The sequence below is a fragment of the Stenella coeruleoalba genome (assembly GCF_951394435.1).
Source record: "Stenella coeruleoalba genome assembly, chromosome: 8".
NCBI lineage: Eukaryota > Metazoa > Chordata > Mammalia > Artiodactyla > Delphinidae > Stenella > Stenella coeruleoalba.
In genome coordinates this window covers 39,900,351-39,926,552 of record NC_137154.1, presented here as the reverse complement: position 1 = coordinate 39,926,552, position 26,202 = coordinate 39,900,351, and the positions used below count along the sequence as shown (strand labels likewise).

The window sequence follows — 26,202 nt, the reverse complement described above, 5'->3', positions numbered from 1 at the left end:
GGTGATGGAACAGGAGTGCAGCCTGGTGTTGCCCCCCTCATCCCCCCATCCCCACCCCCAGGCTCACCTCCTCACACCACTCAAGCCGTGACTGAGAAGTTCCTTGAACTTCTTTGGAGGCATCGAACATTTCTGGAGCTTGCCAAGAGAGTGCACCACCAAGACTACAGTGGGGACCTCTGCTCCCTTGAGATGGTGCCCAGGGAAAGCTTGCGATGGAGGAGTTAACCCTCTCCCTCAGCCCTGTGCTCTCACAGCCCCTCCAGATGGCTCTCTTGGGCAAGACCTAAGACAACCCCACACAGGCTGTCACTCACAGTGGACAACAACTGGTCCCCAGAAGACACTCAAGTAACTCTTGCCCTGGCAAACTCTGGGAGTGCAGGTCACACCCAGAAGCTTGCCACCTTCTCCTTCACTCTGAGGACAAACCAGCTAATCAGGTCTAGTTCTAAAGCATATCAGACTCCAGCCACCCCACATCAGGCTCTTTGCATGGTCTCCTGGAAGCCCCTCTCCCTTGTCCTGGTTGCAGATCCTCATGGAAAGATGTGCTCTCTGAGCAGGGGTGAGGGGTTGAGGGGAGGACAGAATTTCTTTTAAAAGAAGATCCTTTTCTGCAGTTGTTTGAAAGTAAAATACTGATAAGGCAGTTCTTAACAATGCTAGAGAAAGATTAGAGGGAGCAGAGTGCAGTGCACAATGGAAACATCAGATGAAAACAAAGAGGCAGGTAGAGCAGGGGGTCTACCTTTTCATGCACTTGCCCTCTGAAAAATCGACAGCCCTGGCCCAGTCCTGGCCTACCCTGCCTTCAGCTCACTAGCACCTCCTGCTGTTTCTTTTTTAAATTTTATTTTATTGAAGTATAGTTGATATATACAATATTACGTTAATTTCTGCTGTACAACGAAGTGACTCAGTTATACATACATATACATTCTTTTTCATGTTCTTTTCCATTATGTATCTCCTGCTGTTGAAGCCTGGCTCCTCCTGGCCCAGACCCACAGCTCCAGGCCCAGTTCTAGAGAGGAGTATCCCACAGAGGCTGCCTTCTCTCCAAATCTCTCTGCCACCTTGGAGCCATGGCTATGCAGAAGCAGTTTCAAGGACCCCAGATAAAAGATTTGGCACAAAGGAAAGCACCAGTACTCAGGGTCTGGCTTGTGCTTCCCAGTGTGCTGAGAGCTTTTTGTACAGGATTCCATCTAAATAGAGAGGTAGAAAAAAGATAATTCCATGCCATCCTTGGGGCAGCTTGGTGTCTTAGTTTACCAAATAATATTTTTCTGTTCTCTCTGCATGGTTCTTTCTGCCCTGAATGCCCTTCTCCAGCATCTTCACATTTGCTAACCCCATCCGTCCTTCCAGGCCCCACTTAAATACCACCATCTCCATGAAGCCTCCCTGATCTCTCCTCTGCCACCACCACCACCCAGTCAGAAATCATTTCATCCCATACTTATTCATGCTGTGCCCTAGCTTCCTCAACTGTAAGATGGTCATAATAATAGTACCCACTCTATAAGGTTATTGTGGGAATTAGTTAAGAACGTTCAGAATGAAGCTTAGCATATAGGCAAAAGTTCAATCATCATCATACTTGCTGCTGTTATCAATGGATTTGACCACTGTCCTTTGCTATACTATGAGATTTTGGAGGCAGGGCAGGGATAAGGTCTTATTTATCTCTGAACCCTAGAGGTTAGTAGACAGCCTTGATACCCAACAGATACTCAGGCTCAGAAGAATATTTGTGGGATGAGTGAGTGCACGAGTGGCAGGGGCCAATGGTAAGACTGATCCTTAAGCCAACAGACACACTGCTCCTTACCCCTCCATCTTGGCATCTTTCTGGGCCACCTAGTACTATGCCACTATTGTTCAAAAACTATTGTTCATCCTAGCCTTCAAACGGCCACCAGAGAGGTACGGCCGCTGCTGCACAAGCTGACAACATCATGGAAGCCGCTCTGGGGGCTCTGCACCTCCGGGGCTGGTAAAGATGGAACCTGTGCTCCTGGCAAAGGCAGGGCGCTCGGCGTTTCTGCAATCCCAGCCCTGCCTGGGGCCCCCATTATAGCAATAAGCGCGGCACATTTGACTTTTTACCTTGTCTCTCCTGCTTCTCAGCATGGACGCTTCCTAAGGGATGTCAGACTTTGAATTTCTTATCGTGTTGTTTATATCTAATAAGTGACTCGCCCTGTTTTTTTAAAAGTCAGCTTTTAAAAATACTGTGTTTGAACATCTGTCAAGGGCTGGGGATTAGCTGAATAGGCACTGGATGCCAGGATATTATATTCTCTCTTATCCTTTATACTGTAATTATCTTGATCCTCAAACAACTCAGCACCAGTTACAACCACTTTCGCAGACTTGTTGTTGCTGCAAATTCAAAAAATTATTTTATTTGAATCTAAATTAAACTGATATGTAACAAGGGTTTTTTTTTCATGCTAAGTCTCAAAAAACAGTATCTGCAGATGATTAAAAAAACAGTCAAACATGGACCATTTCAAAGTTTATTTCAAGAATAAACTCATGAAAATTCATCTAATTATGCAGCAGTGTACCAAAAATAATCTTTCCCAAACCTAAATGTGTTTAACAAAACACACAGTCAGCTAAGCCAAATGAAAGCAAACGTGTGTTTATGCCGCAGTCGCCCCTCCCCCTGGTGCTCAAGTGGGCACGAGGGCTTGGCAGGGTTCAGAAGCCTGTTGGAGGCGTCTGCGTGCTGAGCTGGGCTTCTCATTGTTTCCAGTGAGGGGCTGTTGGCACCCACTGGTCACAGAGATGGAGCCTGTTGTGAGTGGTCTCTGTGCGCAGAGCTGGGGTGTGGGAACTTAAGGGATCTCCTCTTAGAAACTTAGGGGACAGGCGACGCTACCAAAATACCATGCGCATGAATGCATGCACACTCAGGCTGCATCTGCCGCTTATTAACATTAACGGTGATGACAGCTACCATGTACTAAGCTCTTGCTCTGGGTCAGGTGTTTATTCAAGGGCCTTACATTCATTTTATCTACTGACCCATGGGACAAAACTGGGAGCTGGTTGTAGATGTAGACACTGAGGACCAAAGGTAAAGCATCTTCCTAAGGTCACACTAGTATCTGGCTGAGCTGCTATGAAATCTGTTTTTGTTTGTTTTTTGTTTTTTTGGCTGCACTGTGCAGCGTGTGGGATCTTAGTTCCCTGACCAGGGGATCCAACCCCTTGCATTGGAAGCTCGGAGTCTTAACCACTGGACCGCCAGGGAAGTCCTGGAATCTGTCTATTCTTTATCTGCTGTATCATACCATGTCTGTTCAGCCCTGGGCCAGCCTCTCTGGGGAATCCATGGGAATCCCAGCTCTCACAACTCAGACAAGCTCCTCATTGCTCTCAACATCTCAATATACTCATCTGCAGAATAGAGAACACAAAACTTAGGGCATAGTAAAGATTCAAAAAGTCATAAAATACTATTATTCCATTAGACTGTACACCCTCAGAGGGCAGACATGTATCTATTTTATTCATAATTGTATCCCTCGTATCTCCCATAATAGTAACTCTCCCAGTGTTTGGCACATAATGTTCACTAAAGTGTGGGAAGTGAAAGAATAGGAGGTGTGTCCTTCCTATATGTTGTCTGCAGTCTATAAGGGAAGAAAAACTAACCAGTGTGAGCAAAGGAGAGAACAAAATGTCAGCGAACATATCATTAAGGGAATGTGGATGACGTGTCAGGGACTCATCAGTAGTGTCATATTGGAATTGTACCTCGCCAAGCATTAGACATCGGGGTCTGGACCCAGAGCCCCAATTTCCTAGCTGTGTGGCGCAGGCAAGGTTTTGACCCGCTCTGAGCTTCTGTTGTCAGAGAGGAATCCTCACGATCTAACTCTCCTTTTCTCCTTGTACCGTTGTAAGGATCCCCTCAAATACAGAAAGCACTGTCACACACTGTATGAAACCATCATCATTTTTGACAACGAGAATGGGGAAATGAGGCTGAACCCACAGGAGGAAACAGCTAGAAGTTAAAACCATGAAGGAGGGCTCACATTTTGCTGTAAATTAGAATGGATTCCAGGAAGAGAACTGAAATCAAGGGTCTATACCAGGTTCAGATCCTGTTTCCAGAAGCCTGTAGCATCCTGGGGTTCTCACTCACTCTATCACTTGCCACCCAGTGGCAATATTAGGCACTCACTAAATATTTTTAAAATTTAGTTCATTTGTCTTAATTGAAATAAATGAATTGGATTGAATGGAATGGAATGGGTTCAAAACCTAACTAAAACTCACCTGCCCCCAACACAAATCAAATAAAATCACCGAATCAGCTATCTTCACAAGTTTCATGGTCTGTCCCACCACTGTACCTTTTCTCTAACTGAAGCAGAAAAGGAAGGAGCCTGGATTCTGGAAAGGTGCTTGAACACCCAGGAGGAAGGGACCTGGGACTTCCAGGGAAATAGGAAGGTCCCATATCCCTCAAATTACTTGAAACATGCATTCCAAAACTGGCTTAACAAACGGGGGTCTTTTATCCCAGCATTCATGTATTAATTCAGCGAATATTTTTAGTCCCTGCTGAGTGTCTGGCACTGTGCTAGTCCCTGGGTCTCCAGACTTTTCTTATTTTCTGTCTCTGTTACCTTGTGCAAGTCCCTTAAACTTTCTGATCCTCAATTTTTTTATCTGTAAAATTGACATCAATTTTTCATGCCTTCCAGAGTTGGTAGGAGGATCGAATGAGATTAAAATGCTTAGCACACTACCTGACATATAGTGACTACTTTAAAAGAAATAGTAGTTAAAGAATTAAAGATAAAAAAGAAAGATCTCTGGATCTAATAGTCGGATAAGTCATAGGGAGAACTAATTATAGTTGGAAGTTGAAGGCAGTGCATGCCCATGCAGAGAGAAAACCTTCCCCTGCCTACCCTTCCACTGCCATTGAGCCCAGTCTCCTGAGGCCCCCGTCGCTCTCCAGACCCACCTCTCACAGCCCTGCCCCCTGTCCCCACCACGTGCCCTCCTCTTCTGCCACACATGGGTTTGACTGGTTAGTTTTTGAAGAGGCCGTGTTCTTTCAGGCCTCCCTGCTACTTGGAAAAGCCCCAGTAATTCAGCAAGACCTGCCTAATGTCAGCCCCTCTGGGAGACCTTGTCCTCTTGTCCTGGCTGAAGTTTGTTCCCTCCCCTTACTCCTACAGAACTTGGACAGACAGTTGATGCAGTGTTCATTTTGTGGCCAGCTTTCCAGTAGACCGTGAGCTCCGCAAGGTAAGATCCTACCCTTCACTGATTCTTGTGTCTGTGGGGTCTAGACCAGTGCCTGACTCGGGGGCCTTTGGTGATGAATGGGATGGAGGGGGACAAGCAGACAGGCAAGAAGAGAACAAGAGATTCTGGACAGCAGTTCCCAAAGGTTTGGCTGTTAAGACTCACCTGGAGAAATTCTGCAAACAAAGCAAAAGAAAACCCACACACGTTTCCACCCTTCTGAGCTTCTGTCCATGGGAGGCGAGGGGCCCAGGAAAAGATGGATTCACCTTGAAGCTAATGAAACTTAACCTTCAGGATCCTTTACCTTCACAGCCCCTTCCAGGGTCCTGGGAGCTCCAGCAATTTCTTATTCTTAATTTTATATTTTTACAAAAGTGTCCTCCATATGGAATGAGCTCAGGCCCCACAAAACATTGACCAACCTCTGGCCCCAAGATCTGGAGTTTCAATAAGCTGGTCATGTGATTCCGATACACCAGGAGGGTTGGGGATCACTTGCTACTCAATGTGCGATTCACAGACCAGAATCATCAGCGTCGTGGGTGAGTGTGTTCGAAATGCAGGATCTCAGCCCTCCCCTCAGACCCACTGTATCTGAATCCCCATTTTCACAAGACCCCTGGGCTGATTCACATGAAAAATATCACATTCAACATAAAGTCTGTGAAGTGCTGCTCTAGTGGTTTCCCTGAGAGAAAAATTATTTCCAGCTGTGAGATCAGGGAGGCCTTCCTGGAGGAGATGATTTCTGAACGAGACCCTAGAGTAGAGGCAGTGTTTGGGTGTAAGGAAGTATATTCCAACAGAGAGAGCAGCATCAGGAGACTCACGCAGATGGGAAGTATAAGGACAAGTACAAGTACTCCAGGACCTTTCAGCTGGAATTGGACAAGAACGACGGTAGTTAAGCTGTCTGGAGTGGGAATGAGAGAGGCAGGCAGGCCATGGAGGCACACAAGTGCTGGGTTAAGACCTCTGGATTTTAATGCATAGAAATGTGAAGCCTTTGTGTTTGGATGCAAAAGATATGAGAGATCAAGCTGCAAAAGCAAAACTTCCCCTGGGAGAGGGAAGAGGGCAATGATATTCATTCATGCTCAGGTGCAGCCCTTCCTGAAAGAAGTAAAAGAAGGGTTAGGAAGCCAGGAGCGAGGGCTGACAGAAAGCCCTGGGAGGCAAGCATATTTTTTCCCACCCTGGAGGGCTGATGAGACACTCAATACTGCTCCCACATTGGAAACTCCATGAATATTGGCTGATTGTGGTTTAAAGGGGGGAATAAAACTGGTGTGGTCCAGACTGAGTCCTGTGAACTTCTCATCACTCCCCACTCCCTCCAGTCTCCACCCCTGCAGCTTCCTCCATTTAACTCATTCCTGTAGCCCAACAAAACCTCCCTGCAGGGTTGTTAGGAAGATTAAAGGGGATAATATAGCAAAGTACCAGGAATATATTAGGACCTGAAAAAGTGCATATAATCTTTTGAACTTGGAGCCAGAGCTCATGGTTCCCGCTTTTTTCTACCCTATACCTGGTTCAAGTTCTAACACAGAGTAGGTTTTCAATGAATGCTCGATGGAAAACATGGCCCCAATACCAGCTAATGGGAAACTCATTATCATTTGGCCTTACGGGTTTTGTCAAGGGTTGTGTTACTATACACACTTTAATAACGCGCCCCAGTAACAATTTAATGAGCACTTACTCTGTGTCAGTCGCTGTGCTAAGCATTTTATGTATATTATTTCATCTAATCCCATCGTACAGATGAGAAAGGGAAACTTAGAGATGTTGAGCATCTTGCTCAAAGTCCCATTGTTACTAAGAGACAGAGCTGGAGATAGAACTGAGCACAAGCGTGAGGTCAAAGCACCGCTCAACTGTGAAGCCTCTCATGGGTGTCATAGATGGAACAGGTTCCACCAGGAAATGTACATTTGGCTTCTCCCTACCCCCACCCCACCTTATGCAAACACTAGGGAGAGTCAACATCACAGTATTCTACTGATGGGATTGTAGACTCACAGTTAGAGATGGAGAAAAGATTAGGGAATAAAGGATTGATCAAGTTCAATTCTGCTGTCTTACGGATGCTAACATATAGGCCCAGAGAGGTTGCTTGAGTTGCTCAAGGTAACATAGCGTGAGAGTGAAAGGGTTGGGCTCCATGTAACGTTTCTTGGCTCTTACAATATGGTTCTTACATTAAGACAAAAACAAACATTAAAAAAAAAACAGGTTGTCTTGTTTTGCTCTACCCTCACCTTTTCAAATCCTTCCCCCTGCACCAGATCTCGCCTTCTCTCTCTTTTTAAAATTCCTTTATTTATTGGTTCAGCAAATGTTTACTGAGGCACTATAGTGAAATAAGTTACATTCAGGGAAGAGTCAGGACTTTAGGAATAAATAAGAGTTAAGGAGCAAGAAAGAAAAACAGAAAAAGAAAGGAACAATAAAAGGAATAACAAAAGTAGAAAGGAAGAGAGAAGGGAGAAGGAAGGGAGAAAGGAGAGAGGAAGGAAGGAAAGAGAAAACAACATTAATTGAGCACATTCTATGTGACAGGCACTCTTCTAACCGTGTTACATGTATTTATTTAAATCAAACAGAAACCTTATGAGGTAGTCACTTTCATTATCCCCATTTTGCAGATGAGGCACTTGTGTCACAGAGACCTTAAGTAAATTGCTCAAAGGCAGAGAGCTGGAAGGTGGCGAGGCCAATGCATACACCTAGCAGATCTGGCTCCAGAGACCTTGCTGGGGGCTACAGAGGTATTTGTGTTGAAATGTCCTCCAATTGCCCTGATGGCCACTGGAAGGGGAGTAGATGCCAACAGTAGGCACAACAGTGTTCCTGAGAGTCTTTTATCATCTTGTCCATAGTTATTCTCTGAAGAACCATCCTCACATGGTTTGCCATGGACCATCAGCCCCAGGGCATGAAGAGAGGCCTACGATGCACACAGGACAGTGGACAGAGCAGCCCAGAAGGGGGAATGGTCATGTGATTTAGAGCCAGGAGAGCAGGGACTTAGCTGTGTGCCAGCCACTCGCTAGCTGTGACAGATGACGAGTCAATCCACCTCTTTAACTACATGGCTCCTCTGCTGGAGAACGGGAACAATAGTCAGTTCTACCTTATGTAGTTTATAAAATCAAAAGGCAAAGACAAATCAAACATAGCCATCAACACTCCTCTGCTTATTTTGTGTAGAAGTTTGTTTAAAAAGAAAGAAACTGTGTGGGAGGCCTGAGTTTAGGATGAGGATGACAGAGAACTCAAAAGAAGAAGAAAGGTTTAGGAGATAGCTCTCTGTGGGTAACGCTAAGGGGATGAATTCTTTTGGAAGAACTAGAATGGACCCAGGTGATAGCTAATTGTCTCTGGAATAAATGAATGGTTAGTCATTCATTCATTCAATAAATATTTATTGAATGTCTCCCGTGTGCCAGTCACAGAGCTAGACACTGGGGTACAGTGGTTTAAAGAACGGACGTGGTCCTGATTTTCATAGAGCTTGCCGTCTGCAGAGAGTCAGACACTGAACAAATACATACGGAATTTAAACGCATTATAATAAACGGTGACATGCTACGAGGCAAAGGAAAAGAAGAATTTTCTGTAAGAGGGAGAACCAGCATTGGGCAGGTGGAGACATCCCAGAGGACTCAACAGCCTACCTTCCCCATTCTCCACTACTATCCTCACCGCGCCGGTCCCACCACCCTACATCCTGCCACCCACCGACTGCTATTCAGAAGATCATAGGCCTCTGCTCCCTACGGGTTTGTACTATCTTGGTTCAGGGAGCATCTTAGTCTGTTCAGGCTGCTATAACAAAATACCATAAACTGGGGTGCCTTATAAACAGCGAACATTTAGTTCTCACATTTCTGGAAGCTGGGAAATCCAAGAGCCGAGTGCTGGCAGATTCAGGAACCGCTTCTTCATTAATGGCAGTCTTCTCACTGTAACCTCCCATGGGGAAGGGGACAAGGGAGTTTTCTCAGGCCTCTTTTATAAGGGCACTAATCCCATTCATGGGGGCTCTGCCTTCATGACCTCAACTCCCAAAGATCCCACCTCTTAATACCATCCCCTTGCAGGTTAGGATTTCAGCCTGTGAATTTGGGGGGACACAAACATTCAGACCATAGAAATGAGCAGTCTTTTGAATGCCCAAGAAAAATACGTGCACAGGTCCCCAGGTGTCAAGGCTGCTTTCGTCATCAGCCTTCTTTGATGGGCTTCTTGTGTATCATTATTATTCCTACTTCTACAGATTAAAAAAAAAATGTTCACAATAGTACAATGACTTGTCTAAGGTGACACAGCAAGTAAGACCATACTAGGGTTTAGGATGCATGCTCTAAGGGAGGGTGACATAAGAGATCCTGACAGTTATAGAGAAGGCAGAGGGCATGCCTGACCCAGAATGAGGTCAGACTTCCAGGACTGGTGAAGTTCTAACCCTTTGGAAGCTAGAAATAGGGACAACGGCCATTCTCTGGAAGACCTATGACTGGTTCAGTTTGAGTGACCAGAAACAGCCCCCCAAACCCAGGGTCAGGATTTGCAGTTCTCTAAAGGGAGCTGTGGTCAGATGGGGAGGAAGGGGCTTTTCCTAGTACTCCTGTTTCTGGAGGGGCAGCCTACCTTCCCCATTCTCCACTACTATCCTCACCACAACGGTCCCACCACCTCGGCCACCCCCATAACAGTGCAAGCCAGAGAACCAGGGCTTCAGGTGGCCTGGTTAAGTTGCTCCCACACAGCTGCAAAACGACACTCACACAAAAGGAGCAGAGTATGAAGGGAGGCTCCAGGCAGGGGGACGTCAGCGCTGTCGCCGCTCCAGCCCCAGTGCTGAGCCGGCCTGGGAGTAGGCCCCTCCCCAGGAGGCTTCAGAGGCCTGCAGAGCCCGGTCCTGCAGTCCCCAGATGCGGACAGTAGGTGGCAGTGGGTGGTGAGAAATCTCGTCCTCGCCGGGCTGGGGCTCCCGAGTCCCAGCCGGGAGAAAAACGTGGCTGGGCTTCGGCCGCGCGGGAGAGAAACGCCCCCGGGGTGGGGCGAGGGGGCCGTCCCGGGACCCGGCGGCTCTGCCCCCGCCGAGGTCAGCGAGGACCAGGGAGGCGGACTCCCTGGGGCTCCCGGTGCCCATGCGGCTCTACTGTCACGGGGAGCCCTGGGGGACCCTGCACCCTGGTGAAGGCCCTGCCCACTGCCTTCCTAGCCAAAATGTGTGCCCGGCGTGGGAATTCATTTCCTACGCAAATAACTTTTTTTTTTAAAACTGAAGAAGAAACTGCCGTTCAGAGAGGCTAAGGGATTGCTGTAGCCACATAGCCGGCTGGCGCTGTGCAGGATTACAACCCAGTCCTATCTAATGAGTCGGTGCTTTTTTCTGTTCCAAGACCCAGTGGGGTATCCCCTTGCGAGAACGCCTGGGTTTAACGTGGGGTGGCCTCCGGTCTGCGTTTAAAACTGTTGGCTCAGCCACGGTGTGGCCCTGGGCCGGTTTTGATTCCTCCCTGCGGCAGCGTCCAGCGAGGGGAGTAGCTGCGATGGCCTCTGGGTGGCCTTCAAGCGCCCTAATTCGCTCCGCAAGCCCTGACTGCACACCCTCCCCCTGCCCAGCATCCGGCCTCTGAGCAAGGACCCTGACAGAGCCGGCCCCACCTCTGTCTGCCTCCTCTAATAAGTGATACCGGGTCTCAGCCCCCTTCGCAGCCTCTGACATTTTACATAACTTGTACTCTGGAGAATTCCTTAGGTCTTTACAGCCGCCCTGCGAGACTGGCAGAGAAGGGGTGTTTATATTTACAAAAGAGAAAACTGAGGCTTCGGAGAGGTGATTTGCCAGTCAGTGCGTGGCTGAGCGGGTCTTGAACCCCAGGTCTTCCAAGCTGACCGGGCGGGAGCAGGGGTGCTGGCGCGAGAGGGTTCTCCTAAAGGCCAGGCCACTTCAGCGCCTGCCTCTTCCAGTCCCGACAGCAGCAGGCGGGAGCCGCGGACAAATTAATTCACGCTATCTTTACATTATGTATAATGCTGCATGATTTTATTTTGCTTCGTTCCCGAAATCTTTTACAGTAATTAGTAGCCAAGTAAAATATAAAAATTAATGCAATATAACACTTTAATGGTAATAATACACCATCCTGTCTAATTAATAAAATCTGTTATTTCCAAGCACGATTATTTATTTGACAAATTGATAGCACACATCCTGTTCATACCCTCTTTCCCGGCTCCCATCCTTTCAGTTTATTGAATAAAATTGTAGCAGGAAAATAAACAGATTGTCTTCTGACCTGACAAGCAAGTGAGAAATAAACCCCTCGCTCATACATCTCTAATTGTTCTCAACAATATTCTCTAACACATGTCCAGGTCGGTTAGAAACAACTCTCAATTTCTCCATCCTTTTTTTTTTTTTCTTAATAACTGTATCTCATTATCAGGAAACGAGATCTACCTCCCCTTTTTCTTTGGGTAGTGTTTGTATTGGGGCAGATTGGGGAAATGAATTTTTTCACTGTGTTCAGACATTCTGACGGCTCGCTGACGGAGCGATTGCTCGGGCTCTGTTGAGAGAGGCGGTCTGGGCTGCTCTGAGCTACTGCTGCAGAGGAACCCACTTCACAGGCATCAGGAGAGGATCAGAAAGGGAGCAGGGAGGGAGTTCCCTGGTGGCCCAGTGGTTAGGATTCCCGGCTTTCACTGCCGTTGCCTGGCTTCATTCCCTGGTTGGAGAACTGAGATCCCACAAGCCGTGTGGCTCGGCAAAAAAAAAGAAAAAAGAAAAGCAGGGAGTAGGCTGGAAGGACTGTCATCAGGAGTTGGGAAAACAAAACCTGGAAAAGGGTTAAGGCAGGATACTCAGGCCTGGCAATATTTGTGGGTAGGGGCCGAGGAACAATGTCCAGCGTTACTGTGTGTGGAACTTGGGATGAACCACTGATCGAATTACAAACCCAAATGCGTATTATTTTATGTAACACAGGGACATTTTATATGCTGTGAAAATACGAAAGCATTTTAAGCTATAAATAGGGACTCTGAAGCAGAGATAGAGACACAGAGACAGATGGAGAGAAAGACACAGAGAAAGAGCAAGACAGAAAGAGAAAGAAAAAAAGAGGTAGAATCACCATCTGAGGGTTGTTTTGCAGCATTCTTCTCTGAAAGAAAAATTGTGATGTGATCTGTGTTTGGGGGAAAGATACGCTATGCCCAGCTTTCAAGCTACATTTGCTGTAGTAAAAAAGGAAAAATCTCCAAGAGCACACAGGTGAAGAAAGTCACTCTCACATGGAAACTGGCCTTAGTCCACAGGCAGAGATGTACATACCTGAGCACACACATAAGCACGTACGCATTCGTGCGCGCGCGCACGCGCACACACACACACACACACACACACACACACACACACACACACACACATATACAATCCACGATGCGTCTCCAGAGCCCTTTCTGATGTAAAACTCTATGATGTTATGGGCACTAGGCCCAAAACACACACACACACACACACACACTACAGACACAATGACACACAACGAATGCACACACATCCTGCTGAGCCCAGGCATTGCATCAGTGCACTCTTGCCCCATTGCTGAGACTTCCTGGGCCACCCTGCCTCACCATGAAGTCTCAGTACTCTGATCTTATTAAACTTCCCCCCACCTTTTCCTCTTGATCTACTCCCCTACCCCACCATCATTATCAGCTAATTCATTGTCTTAATAATAATTTTTAAAAGAATTTAAATAAGATTTGCTTGAGAGCATTTCCTAGTATCTTTGGAAACCCATAAAGTAGATGGTTACTTCAAGCTTTTTGCCAACACCCAGGTATACAGAAGGTGACTGATAAGTGCAGTTTGAGTACTTTACCTTGTATAAAGTGCTTCCCTATGAATTGTTGTGGGACAGGGGTTACTACACCCATTTTACAGAAGAGGAAACAGGTAGCCTCTTTCCAGGAGGAAACAGTTGGGATATTTATTGAAAAATAATATTTACTGAACACTTTCCATGGGTCAGATACTACCTACACACTTTATAGGCATTATTTCATTTAATCCTCACAGTAACTCCATTGTTCAGTTATTACTCCCAGTATGATAGATGTAGAGACTGCTATTCAGAAGGTTTGTGTAATTTGCCCCAAATTATACAGTTAATATATGATAGGGCTTGGGTTTGAACACTCACCTGTCTGGATTTGCAGTTCCTGAAAGTCCCATCTCTGATAGTCACCGGCTGAATGACTCTGAGCAAGTAACGTTACTGGGACTCAGTTTCCTCAACTATAAGACGATTAAAATTCTCACCTCGTGGGATTGATATGAAGGCTAAAGGAGACTAGGTATATAGATACAGATATAGATATAGATATAGATATCTATCTATATACATGTTTCATGCACAACAGAGTGCCAGGCATGCATTAGGAGTTTAATAAAGTCCATTGTTTTCCTTTTGTCCTTACGTCAGCCACTGCTCCAGAAATTGCCTAAAAGCTAACTCAGTTGGCTGGGGCTGCACCTAGTGGCAGTTCCAGGTTCCAAGCATTGGTTTTACCATTTGCAAAATAGGGAACGGATGAACAGCTTTTTGTGAAGACAAAATGAGTTAGAGCATGAGAGAGGTCAGCACAGTGCCTGGTATACAGTTGGTGCTAAGTAAATACTTGTGAAAGGAAAAAAGGGAGGGAGGGAGGAAAGGACCAGGGAAGTGGTGCACAGGTGTTTCGGAAGGACCTGTGCTCCAGTAGCTCTCAGGGCCAGGGGCCCGATCCCACCCCGGCTCCACCAGGCATTGGGCAGGAATGTTCCAAAGGATGGTGAGTGTCCTGCGGATCTGCTCAATGCCATCGATCAATATGCTTTATGATGTATCTAATTAAGCTTTTTAGCGAGGGATCACGAGATGACAATTTATCCCAGAGCCATCACTCATTAAGATGCTATTTCAGGAGATGACATCCTTCCAACCTTAATTGGCAGAGTTTGCGTGACTGGAATCCCTTGAGAGAAGAGATGCCCCTTGTCATTTTCTCGTCACCTCTGGGATAAGGGGCTCAGCGGGGCCCCGAGAGGCACATGAAATGAATTCGTTGGGTGTTGTAACAGCTCAGGCCCCAACTTCCCAGCTCTGGTCAGCTCCCACCAGCAGGTGGTGAGTCTTTGAGGGAAGGCAGGCAGCCTGTGGCTGTGCAGAGGCCCACATTCAGTCAGAAGCTCCTCCGATGTCTAGTCATGTTGGCTACGGAGGTGACTGCTCCTGCTGAAGCGTCAGTTTCCTCATCTGTAAAGAAGTCATAGTCTTCCCTCCCACCCCCCACCTCACAGAGTTGTTTGCACGATTAAAGGAGATTGTGGAGAGCTTTATAGAGTAGTGGAAAGAGCACGGACTTCGAAGTGAAAGCCTCTAGTTCAACACTCTGTTCTATGACCCACTAGCTGTGTGACTCTGGACAAATTACTTAGTATCTCTGAAACCCGGTTTTTTTTTTTCATGTGCAAAATGAATCAATAATAGTGTCTACTTCAACAGCTTGCTGGAAAGATTTTAAGAGTTTTATACTCAGCCTGGTTTCTGAGGATACTGGGGACACAGAGATGAAAAGTCATGGCAGTGTCCTAAGGGACCCTGTCATACCTTAATATCTGCAGAATAATATCTACACCAAGGACAAGTTACAAACCCAAAGAGGACCCGATTAAGCCATGCTGGCTATATTCTAGAAGACATAAGAGAGGAGGTGGCATTTTAGCTAGACCTTGAAATAGGAGAGCTTTTTCAGTTGAAGAACAGAGGAAAGGGCATCCCAGGATGAGGGAACAATCAGTATAAGCAAAGAGCCCATAGTTGGAGAAAGTTGCAGAGAGGAGTAGTTTGTGGGTGAATAAAGGAATGACGTAGTGAGAGAGGGAAAGAAGGCTAGGGGGCATGCCGAGGGCAGGTTTTAAAGTCCTTGAATGCTGTGCGAGAGCATTTGGACTTTACTATGAAGGTCACTGAAACCTCACAAAGGATGAGTTTAATGAAACCTTATGACAGAGCTTGGACCTCAGAGAAAGAAGGTATATTCGGGCACTTCTGCCAACAAAGGTGGTTTGGAACCTGCAGAGTGAATCTTACCTGTTCACTGTGACCTGAGAGATCAGAGCCCCAGGCATAAAATGCCATAGCCTTCTGGGGACCACACCACGAAACCAAAATGGCAATGGTACCCTGAATTTGGGACTGCTTTTCTCCTAGAGAAGGAGATTTGGAGAAGGAAACTAAATTAGTTGAGCTGCTAGCATGTATCAGGGATGTGGCGTTTAATTCTCAATTATGTGTGATTGTCCCCATTTACCAAATGATGCATTCGGGTCTCAGAAAAGGTCAGTGGCTTTCCTAAGGCAACCAGGTAATAAGAGCAGAGCCAGGATTTGATTTATGGTCTGCTGGTCCCAAAGCAGTGCTTCTACCACTGCATGCTCTCTCACCAAATGTTTTCACAGCTGAGACCTCCCATTTGGGCAATTTATCTCCATTTTTCGGAAGAGGATACTGAGACACAGAGAATTCTCCAAGAAGCATCTTGCCATGGACACCTTCCATAAGATAGCTTTCTGATAGAAAACAGAGATGGAATTCTGATCTGACAGCAATGGTGCTGAGGAACGTGGTTTCCTGGCACTCTGGGACAGAACTGATGGCCTAATTTCAATTTGTCTTTCCAGAAGCCATTTGCCTTTGCTCATTCCTGACTCTAAGGGCAGATGTGACCGCTCCTGGCTCTTTGATTTTTGAGAGGCTAGAGATATGGTGTGGAGCCACTTTCCTATTACATAATAAAATCATTCCCTTAACAAAAAAATGTTGGGGGGAGGACTCACAGTTTCCAATTCAAGTGCTTTTCAAAAGAATAGGGGAAAAACATAGTTAAAAATACTTGAAGGAAGAATGCATCCCTAAAAGTGAAATTATTCAGAAATAGGTATTTGTAATAGGGTTCAAAGTGTTCATGACAGCTACTACTTACACTGTTTAAAAAGTTGCAATTAGCAAAAGGCTTGGATGAAGAAAACATCATATCACAGGCATATTTATAAAACAACTTCCATCAGCCGAAGGAAAAATGGACAGAACTCTATTACAAGCTTTTTATATTTGAAGAGCAATTTCTAATAATATATCTAGAAGCCATTTCTGAAATTGACTTAGTGTGCATGATCTGGGATTAACGTTTTCTGCAAAATCACATGCTCGTTTGAACGTAAACATTTTGCACTTCCGTTCCACCTCCTGGTTTAGAAGAATGCACCTTCAATGTGTAAAATGATCTATCAAAATTAATTGTAAATGCCCTAATCCAATCAAGTCCACCTCATTAGGCCAACATTTAAATTATTAAGTTAAATAGTGGGATATTTCAATATAATCTTGTTATGCTGTTTTTACGGCAGTACAGATGCTGTCTACGGATGGGCTCAGCTTCCCAGCCTTGCCACTATTGTTGATAGCACTTACCACTTCCATCGCCAGATCTCACACCTGTAAGATATAGGTCCAGTCGCAAACACTCACTTTCTCATTCCCTCATACTTACTGACGGAGCACCTACTATGTGCCAGATTTCAGTTAGAGAAGATCTTCAGGATTATCTAGTCACCTGTTTTTGCAGATACAGGAACTGAGGTTCTGAGAGGTTGGGTAATTTTTCATGGATCACACAGCAAATGTGTGTCAGAGGTGCATGGAGAAGCCTGGCTTCCTGACTCTGCATCCATCCCTCTGCTCTCTTTTTCACTCTCTTGAATGGGTTTCCCTGCCCATCTCCCTTTCTACTTTAATTCAAATAGAAATATAGAAATAAAATAGATCAGGTCCATGCTGGACATGTTTTTAATAATTAGTATTTTGCAAAATGACACTTTTATCCTTCCCAATATCGTCCAAGATATATTCCCAACCTGGTTGTTCTCAGAGCTTTAAATAGCTTGTCCTTTCCAAATTCCTCCAGCCAGCAAACAGCTATTCATCATTAGATATTTCCTTGAAGGCCAGCCCAACAGAGACATGTTTGGAAGAAATAAGATCTGGATGTCTCAGATTCCAGCCCCTAAATTAGTCTCTGGGTATGTGTATGTTGCAGGGAGGAAGAACAAAGAGGAAACAAACAGGAACTAAAGCAGGCCTGAGGTCGAGGCATCACTAGGGGCGGGATGCCCACATTGGGATCCAGAAAATACACAATCCTGTCCTCACCAGAGCCCCTCTCTCCTTCCCCTCAAAGGAGTATGTCCATGCTCTCTAAAGATTCAGATTTCACCCCAGTTTTGAGGGCAGTTCTAAGGGACCTCTAGACCCTACCCTACTCTTTGCCAGTGAGTGAAATGAAGACCTTCCCTGTGTGCCCTTTTCACATGTGGACACAGTTCTCTTTTCCTTATCCCTGGGGCATGACTGAGACAGGGATAGAACTACCAGAGACATTCCCAAGGGGAACTAAGAACAGAGAGGATCATGAATCTGGGTGATCCACCTTGCAGAGTTTAGCTCGTTCTCTGATCCAGGCCCCAGGGCTGCATTATGACTTTCATGAGTCCTGGTAGGCACGTTTGCCTCCAAGGGTAACTTCCTCCATAAAACATTAAAAAAGTTAAAAACTTAAAATTATATTTTATGACCATCAATGTAAAGAGGAATATATTAATATCCTGAAATAAAACATTTTTTCAACCTAAAATTTTTGTTCTGATTTTAAAAGAAATTAAAATGTTTTTGTGACTCCCTCCCTAACATACCATGGGACCTGGGTGCTGAGCCTACCGTGGTTAATGGACAGATCGGCACTGCCAGGCCCAAGGGCATGAAGCCCAAGGAGAAGAGAGCCTCCCACTCTGCTTCCATTTGGTGGATGAACATCAACCTCAACAGCCTGGAAATACCCCGCTTCTTTGGATGTGGGCAAGAGGGAAGAGCTTTATCTCCCATCCTCTCATTTTCCATTTCCTGTCTGTGTACAAATTGAAAATCATTGGTGTAGGAAGATGAAACCCTCTTTAACAACAATCAAACTCAGGTTCTCCAAAGTTATCATTGGAGGAGGATGACCTTTGTTCCTTGTCCTCTCAGTTTGATTCCTTCTGACACCATCACACCAGTACTATGTGGAGACACATTCTTCACATACTAAAATGCAGCTCAGTTAGGGTTAGAATCGTCAAAAAGACCTTCCCAAGGGAAGTAAACATAGAGAATACTGTGAATTCATGATACTAAAGGACCCATAAGAACAGAAGATGTTTGTAGCTATGACTCAGCAGAGGAACCTGGGCTGCCTTTGTTTAAAGGGCTGTAGAAACTGGAACTTTATACACTACTGGTGGGAGTGTAAGTGGGTACAGCCACTCTGTAGAAGCATTGGCAGTATCTGCTAAAGTTGTCACATGACCTGACTTTTCGACTCCTAAGTAGTGCATTGAACCATGTGAAATTGCCAACGTTTGGCCGTTTTTGATGTACAAAAACGGCAATTTAATTTGATTCAATCTAACATATAACCAACAGAGATGCATATATACGTTCATCAAAAGTCATGTGTAAGATTGGTCGAGCAGCACCATTCATAGTAACCAAGCACTGGACACGGTGAAAAATCCATCAGCCATAGCATGGATAAGTAAATTATGGTTTGTTCATAGAACAGTGCATGTAGTGAGGATAAATAAATCACAACTACGTACAACAACTTGGAGAGCTCTCGCAAACACAATGCTGATTGAAAGAAGGCAAACACAAAAGGGTATATGTTGTATGATTCCATTGATATAAAATTCAAGCGCAAACACTACTGATCCCTGTTGTTAGAGGTCAGAAAGGGATTACTGTAGAAAAAGGGGACTAGGTATTGACCTAAAAGGCAAATGAGGGATGTTTTCTTGATCTGAGGACCAGTTTCATGGGCATGTGTACTTTGAGAAAATTCACCAAGCTACATGAGTTGCACATTTTTCTATACGTGCATTTTCCTTTCTTAAAAAGTTTAGCTAAAAAAAATGAGTAGCCTACAAGAGGACTCAGGCAGCTGTTAGGGCAGAGACCACACCAGCTGGCTCCAGGGGCGCCTGTACTCTGTCCTCCAGTTCTTGTTTGTGCCTTAGCAGATTTTTTGACCATTACCTAATACAGGCTCTGTGCCAACTGCTTCAAAGGCTATATCTCACTTAATCTCCAGTTTAACATCACGGTGGAGTCTATTATTGTTTTATTTTGAAAAATTTTTATTGAAGTATAGTTGATTTATAATATTGTGATAGTTTCAGGTGTACAGCAAAGATTCAATTATATATGTGTATGTTTTTTTCAGATTCTTTTCCATTATAGGTTATTACAAGATATTGAATATAGTTCCCTGTGTTATATAGTACAATAAATCCTTGTTGTTTATTTTATATATAGCAGTTTGTATCTGTTAGTCCCATACTTCTAATTTATTCCTTGCCACTTCCATTTCCCCTTTGGTAACCATAAGTTTGTTTTCTATGTCTGTGAGTCTGTTTCTGTTTTGTAAATAAATTCATTTGTATGATTTTTTAGATTCCACATGTAACTGATATAATAATATTTGTCTTTCTCTGTCTGACTTACTTCACTTGGTATGATATTCTCTAGGTCCATCCATGTTGCTGCGAATGGCAATATTTCATTCTTCTTTATGGCTGAGTAATATTCCATTGTATATATGTACCACATCTTCTTTATCCATTCATCTGTTGAATGCACACTTAGGTTGCTTCCCTGTCTTGGTTATTGTACATAGTGTTGCTGTGAACACTGGGGTGCGTGTATCTTTTCAAATTAAAAGTTTTTGTCTTTTCAGATATATGCCCAGGAGAGGGATTGCTGGGTCAAAGGGCAGCTCTGTTTTTAGTCTTTTTAAGGAAGCTTCATATTGCTTTTCATAGTGGCTGCACCAATTTACATTCAAGTTGGATCCTGTTATTAGCCCTATCTGATGGATGTAGAAACTGGGGCAACTGATGCTTGGAGAGGCTAAATAAATTGCCTAAATGCACACAGCTATAAGAAACCAGTATCTGATGCCAGGACCGTGTTCCTCCCAAGCCCTCACTCTTCTTTTTTTTTTTTTTTTTTTTTTTGCGATACACGGGCCTCTCACTATCACGGCCTCTCCTGTTGCGGAGCACAGGCTCTGGACGCGCAGGCTTAGCGGCCACTGCTCACAGGCCCAGCCGCTCCGCGGCATGTGGCATCTTCCCAGACCGGGGCACGAACCCGCGTCCCCTGCATCGGCAGGCGGACTCTCAATCACTGCGCCACCAGGGAAGCCCCCGAGCCCTCACTCTTAATGTCCACACTCCAGAATCAAAGTCATGGAGATCACCCCAGACAACTGAAGTTTACAACTCCCTTTGATTTGGGTCCAGATCCAGCCTATCTGGATCCCACCTTCTCTCACTGGTCCCTGGTCTTGTCCTGCCCAGCAGCATGGCTACCCACACACCTGTAAGATCCCTCAGAAGGGACCAGGGCCATGCAATTGGGGAGGTCACTTGCCCAATACAGCAGAGATGTGGTTTCCCCCTTGCTGCCTGTTAGACCAGGCCCAGCCAGCCCATAGGACCTCAGCATCCCTGTGGCTTATGCCAGGGACATCTCAGCTCCATCTTCTTGTGCTTATGTTCTTTATGGACTTCAGTTCTGAGTGTCCCTTTAAATGGATCTGTGTTGGTTTATGTGAAAATATAATATACGGAAAATTATGTAGCCATGGGCCACAACAAAGGCAAACCCAGCTTCTGCCTTCTCTGACCACAAACTCAACCTTGCCTGGCCCCGGGTCTTCCCACAGCACTGTTCCTGTTCCCTGTGAGTGTGGGAAGAAGTGCCAAGAAGAAAGGCAGGAAAGAGCACTTCCTGAGTGGACCGTGCGAGTCCGTTTATGTACTCTTTCCCTTTAATACACGCAGCACCCCTGGGAATTGGGTATCGTTATCCTCCTCTTATTGCTGAGGAACGTCAGGGAGGTTAACTGTGAGGGCTGTTGTTTTCCCTGGCATGGGATGGTGAGGCAGGCAGAACAAACCGATGAGCATTCGGGGCAGCCAAAACCCTTCCTCTCTCGTGGTCTATATTCAGCATTCCCAGAGGCCTTGCGTTGAATGTGGACCCACTCAGAGAGCTCACTGTCTCGTGATCTTGGTTACATTAGCAAGGCACATGCTGGAGCACACAGGAGAGAGCCAGTACCTCCTGTGAGGGACAAAGGAAGAGAGATATTAGCAGCTGGGAGTTCTGGGTTCCAGCTCGACCACTCACTCCATGTGGCCTTGGAAAAATTAGTTCCCCTCCTGGCCCTGAACTTTCACATCTGGGCAATGAGGGAATGGGATGTACTGATGTCTGCTGGTCTTCCCAGCTCTAGTCCTCTGGCATCTGTGAGGAGGTGTTCTTGGACCTGGACCCTGAAGTATTGGTACCACCAGGGAAATACTCTAAGTTTCCCCCAGAGCGGGAAAGTCAGGAAGGAACTTGCCCCCTTGGTCCCTGGCTCAGGTGGGAGTCTGAGTAACAGAGACAAGCAAGGCCTGATCTGGTAGGGTGGCAGACATGCAAGTACATGGGCAGCTGCAGGGTCTGTGGGCCAGGGCCCACCAAAGGCATGGGGTACTAGGCAGTCAGAGGAAGGATCAAGAAGGTGGGTCCTGAAAGGGGAATTAAAACAGCGCCAGATCCATGCCCACTCGCTGCAGCTTCCAACTTCATGTGTTCAATTCCTGGCCCCCACGCACCCCAGCTTATAACTCAGGGGTTCTTACTCTGGAATTCATGCTCTTTGAAGTTGTTTGCAAAATAATACTTGTAAGTAAATTATGAGCATGTTTCTGACTTATAAGGCACGAAGCTTTCATTAGATCCTGGAAGAGCTTAGACACACACGCACATGCACATACACACACAGTTAAGAACCTCTCTTCCAGTTCAAACACATCCCTTCTCCACTGCCCCCACCTCTTCCCCTTATACAGGCCTTCATCATGGGTGTCCCGGGCTATTGCAGTCATCTCCTATCTGGTCTCTTTGCCTCCAGCCTCATGTTTTTCCAATTCAGTTTCCACAGAACCCTCAACTCCCTCCCCTTCCACAAACTCAGCTTTATCAGCCTTCCTTGACTTTGCATTGTCTGTAGATAAAGTTCAGAGTGTTTAGCTCAGCCCACAAGGTTCTTCCAAATGTGGCCCCTGATTTCTTCTCCAGCCTCACCTCCCAACAATCCCCCTCCCTGTGCCCACTTAGCTCTAGTCACATCCCCGTGATATCTCAGCTCTACAACTTGCATATCCTATTCTCTCTGGTGGAATTCCCTGCCCTCTTAACTTGTTGAACTCTTAGGATGTAAATACCACGAGAAGAGCCTCAGTCTGTTTCATTCATTGCACTATCCCAATACACAGTGAGTGTCTGACACATGCAGACATTCAGTAAATATTTGCTGAGAACAAATAATTGATTGAATGAATCCTTCAGGATCCAGATCAAGAGTTCCTCCCTCCTGAAGCTTTCTCTGCCCCCATGGTGGAGGTGGTCATTCTGTTGGATCTATATCTCACTATATTGCAACTATTTTTTATTATATGCGACATTACTAGGTGACAGTATATTTGTCATTATTATATGTCACTGGACTGTAAACTCTAACTTCACAGACCCGATCTGATGATCTTTTGTATCTGCAGTACCCAGATCAAGGCTTGGCACCTACCAGTCGCTCCACATAAATGTCTCTTAAGGTGGGGGGGGGAGGAATGAACGAATGCCCACTAAAACTCAAATGCAAGCCAATCTTTGCCGATCAAAATCCTACCCATTCCTTGAGGTATGTCTCAAATTCTACTTCCTTCATGTATATGTTCCTTCCCTTGGCCCCAATTTGATATGATTTCCAGCTTCTCTGATTTCCCCTGGAGTTTTGTCAAACCCTCTCTCATGGAGTGATTTTATTCTCCCTAATGCTAACAACTTATCAGGAAGCTCTCCCTTGCTCGTTGACATACTCCTTGAACCCTGGAGGTGCATCTGTCTCCACCCCCACCCTTGCCTGCTAACCCAGCCCTTGCACAGTGCTCAGTGCTATGATACATTACGTGGGTTTGTTGCTAAATTGAGTTGCATATTTTCCCACGTTTTGGTTGGATCTACAGTTTCTTCTCCTTAGACATGTGATAGCTTCAGCTTTTTACAAAATCTTGTTCTACAAAGAAGAAAGAGAAAGACTCGCTGGCCAGTGCGGAAGCTTTGTAGGAGCGTTCAGCTCTTTGCATCCTTCCCATGCACACATCTCCAACCAAAACTGCTCACAGGAGAGCCAGCCAAACCCCCTAGAAAACTGACACAGCCAGGCTTTCACACTTCAGAAAAAATAAAGATTCAGACCGGGAAAAAAAATCATTATGGACTGCAGCCATCACACAGTGAGAAGCACTAATTATTCTGTGTAGCCTGAGTTTTTCTTAGTAGGCAAACTCTTTTGAATATTAACAAATATTTATTTAGGAATTAATAATTGACATCTATTAAAGCGTAATTTATGGAGAATGAATTCCTCTTGGTTTGGGTTCCCACTGCTGGGCTACATCTGGCTGCTCCAGGAGCGACTCTTTTCTTTTGTTAAAGCAAAATGCACGGGGAGAACTCGAGCTGGGAACAGGGACGCGCTTCAGTGGCTGCACAGAACAAAGTGTAGTAGGAGGGCGCCAGGTTAAGACTCAGCCCCGACACTGCCACTCCTGTTTGTGTGGCCTTGGGAGAGTTCTTACCCTCCAGAGCCTCCCTTCCAAGGCTAAGAAACAGTCATCTTTATGTCTACCTTTATTTAGGTGGACATGCTTGGTTCGAGTAAAGGAAATTATTTTGTGTTGGCTTGAGCAATTCAGGGGAATTTGGGTAAGCAGCTGGATCGTCTCCTGAAGCCCTGCCCAGGGGTATGGCTGGGCAGCAGGAGCCCCTGGGAGCCAGGGCTGGTGAGCTCTCAGCTCACTTTCTGGCTCTCACCTCTGCTCTTCTCCATGCACCTGCTGTTCTCATCCCTTCTTTGGACTCCATGACAAAAGCTGCCTCCTTGTAGCTCCTGAGCTTTCCCGATCCGGGTGCTGCCGTAGAAGACAGTGTGACTATCGCATTTTGTCCCCATTTCTATCTAGCTCTGAGTAGTGCTGACTGCTTAGTGGAGAGGTACCTGTCACACAACCAACCATGGACAGGAGCACAGGGTACTGTTTACTAAATCGCCTTCCAGGTACCACTGTTTATTCACTCATTCGTTCATTCATTCATTCAACAACCATTGACCAAGAGCCCACTCTGTGCCAGGAACTTTTCGGGTGCTGAGCAGTGAATGAGGCAGAGAGGTGTGTGGATCAGAGAGGTCACTCTTGTCCCCGAGAACAGGTCATTCCAAGAGAAGCAGCATCGGCAGAGAATCAACAGGAAACCATTCACTCATCTAATTCTGCGAGTCTGTGGGAAAAGCACAAGGAAAGCTCTAAGTCTTTGTAAAATTATAAGAGATTATTCTGTTATCAGACATTTTTAGGGAAAACTAATAAGAAGTTAGAGAAAGAGGAAATGGAAGAACGGAGAAAGAAGGCAAGAGAAAAAGGAAAGACCACGGAAATAGAAACAACAGGGAGGTTGATTTGGGACCAATATAAGACTTAGTTTTACACTTGGAGGCTTTGAAAATTAAAATGAACAGTGGTGAGCTCTCCATCACTGGAAAGTATTCAAGCCCAAACTAGATGACCTGCAGTCAGGGCTGATTTAAAGATCGCTCATAAACTGGGCAAGACATGGATCAGGTGACTGAAAGGTGCTGTCCCATTCCACAGTTTTGGGAACAGATTTGCATAGTCAAATTCAAGGTCTTAGGAAATGCCACACCTCTGGCCTTCAAGAACAGAGGGAGACTGTCACCCCTGGCCTCCCAAGACAAGAGCTTACACCTCATTTTAACATGAAATAAAAACAGCAATTCATCTCCTCTGGAATGCAAAACTGTGAATTTGAGTGAAATAGGCAGTTTTCATTATGTTAAAAGATCTACTCATTACAATCAGGATAAGAGGATGTGAATAAGACAAATTGATCACCACTTTAAATGTATTAATCAGCTTGCAACTCTTGTCACCAGTCAAAACAGAACAGCCAGACATTTATTCTGTCTCAGTTGTGTTTTAGAGCCCAGCTCAGGGGGTCACAGGATCAGTGAGCCTCCCTATGCAGTTTATGGGTAAGCAGTCTCAGCACATTGCAAAAGTTCTTGCCTGCTTACAATTTGACTAAGAAAACACAATTAAATAGGTTTACTCATTCTGCAAATATTTATCGAGTACATACTATGTGCCAGGCATTGTGTAAGGCTTTGGAGATGTATGATAAGTCAAAGTTGGCCCTGGCCCTCCACATTCTTATGGTTTAGTCAGCAGGCAGATGTGCAAGCAATTACAGTAAAGAGTAACTGGGGCTAAATCAGTGGTCAGCATGAAGTGCTATAGGACTAAGGACTAAGCTGGAAGTTGCGGTTGTGGTTGGATGTCCAAGCATGAAAAGGATACTCTGTACAGATCTGTCTAAGCTTTAGGTCTGGGAGGGAATGAAGGCTTTAGTGAGAAGAGAGGCTAGCCCATCTCCAGATTTAGGATATTGGAGGTGCAATAAAGAGGCCCAAATACTAAGTTCAGAAAGGACATGTCTTCTAGTCTATCTAGGTTCCTTTCCTAGCCCAAAGGAAAGCCGTGAACCTGGTCTTAACCCCTCCCAGGCAGTGCCTTAATTCTCTCTCTGTCCCTGACATAATGGCCCTTGGGCTTTG

General features: G+C 45.5%; 1 long non-coding RNA gene across 4 annotated transcripts in view; it reads left to right on the top strand.

Moving 5' to 3' along the window:
* LOC307190202 overlaps window positions 1-26,202 on the top strand; it is a 468,185-nt gene that overhangs the window by 292,504 nt on the left and 149,479 nt on the right. For all 4 annotated transcript variants that reach the window (XR_013829439.1, XR_013829440.1, XR_013829441.1 and 1 more), the window contains exon 3: window positions 5,220-5,289. This is a non-coding gene — a long non-coding RNA (uncharacterized lncRNA). The remainder of the gene's footprint in view (window positions 1-5,219; window positions 5,290-26,202) is intronic.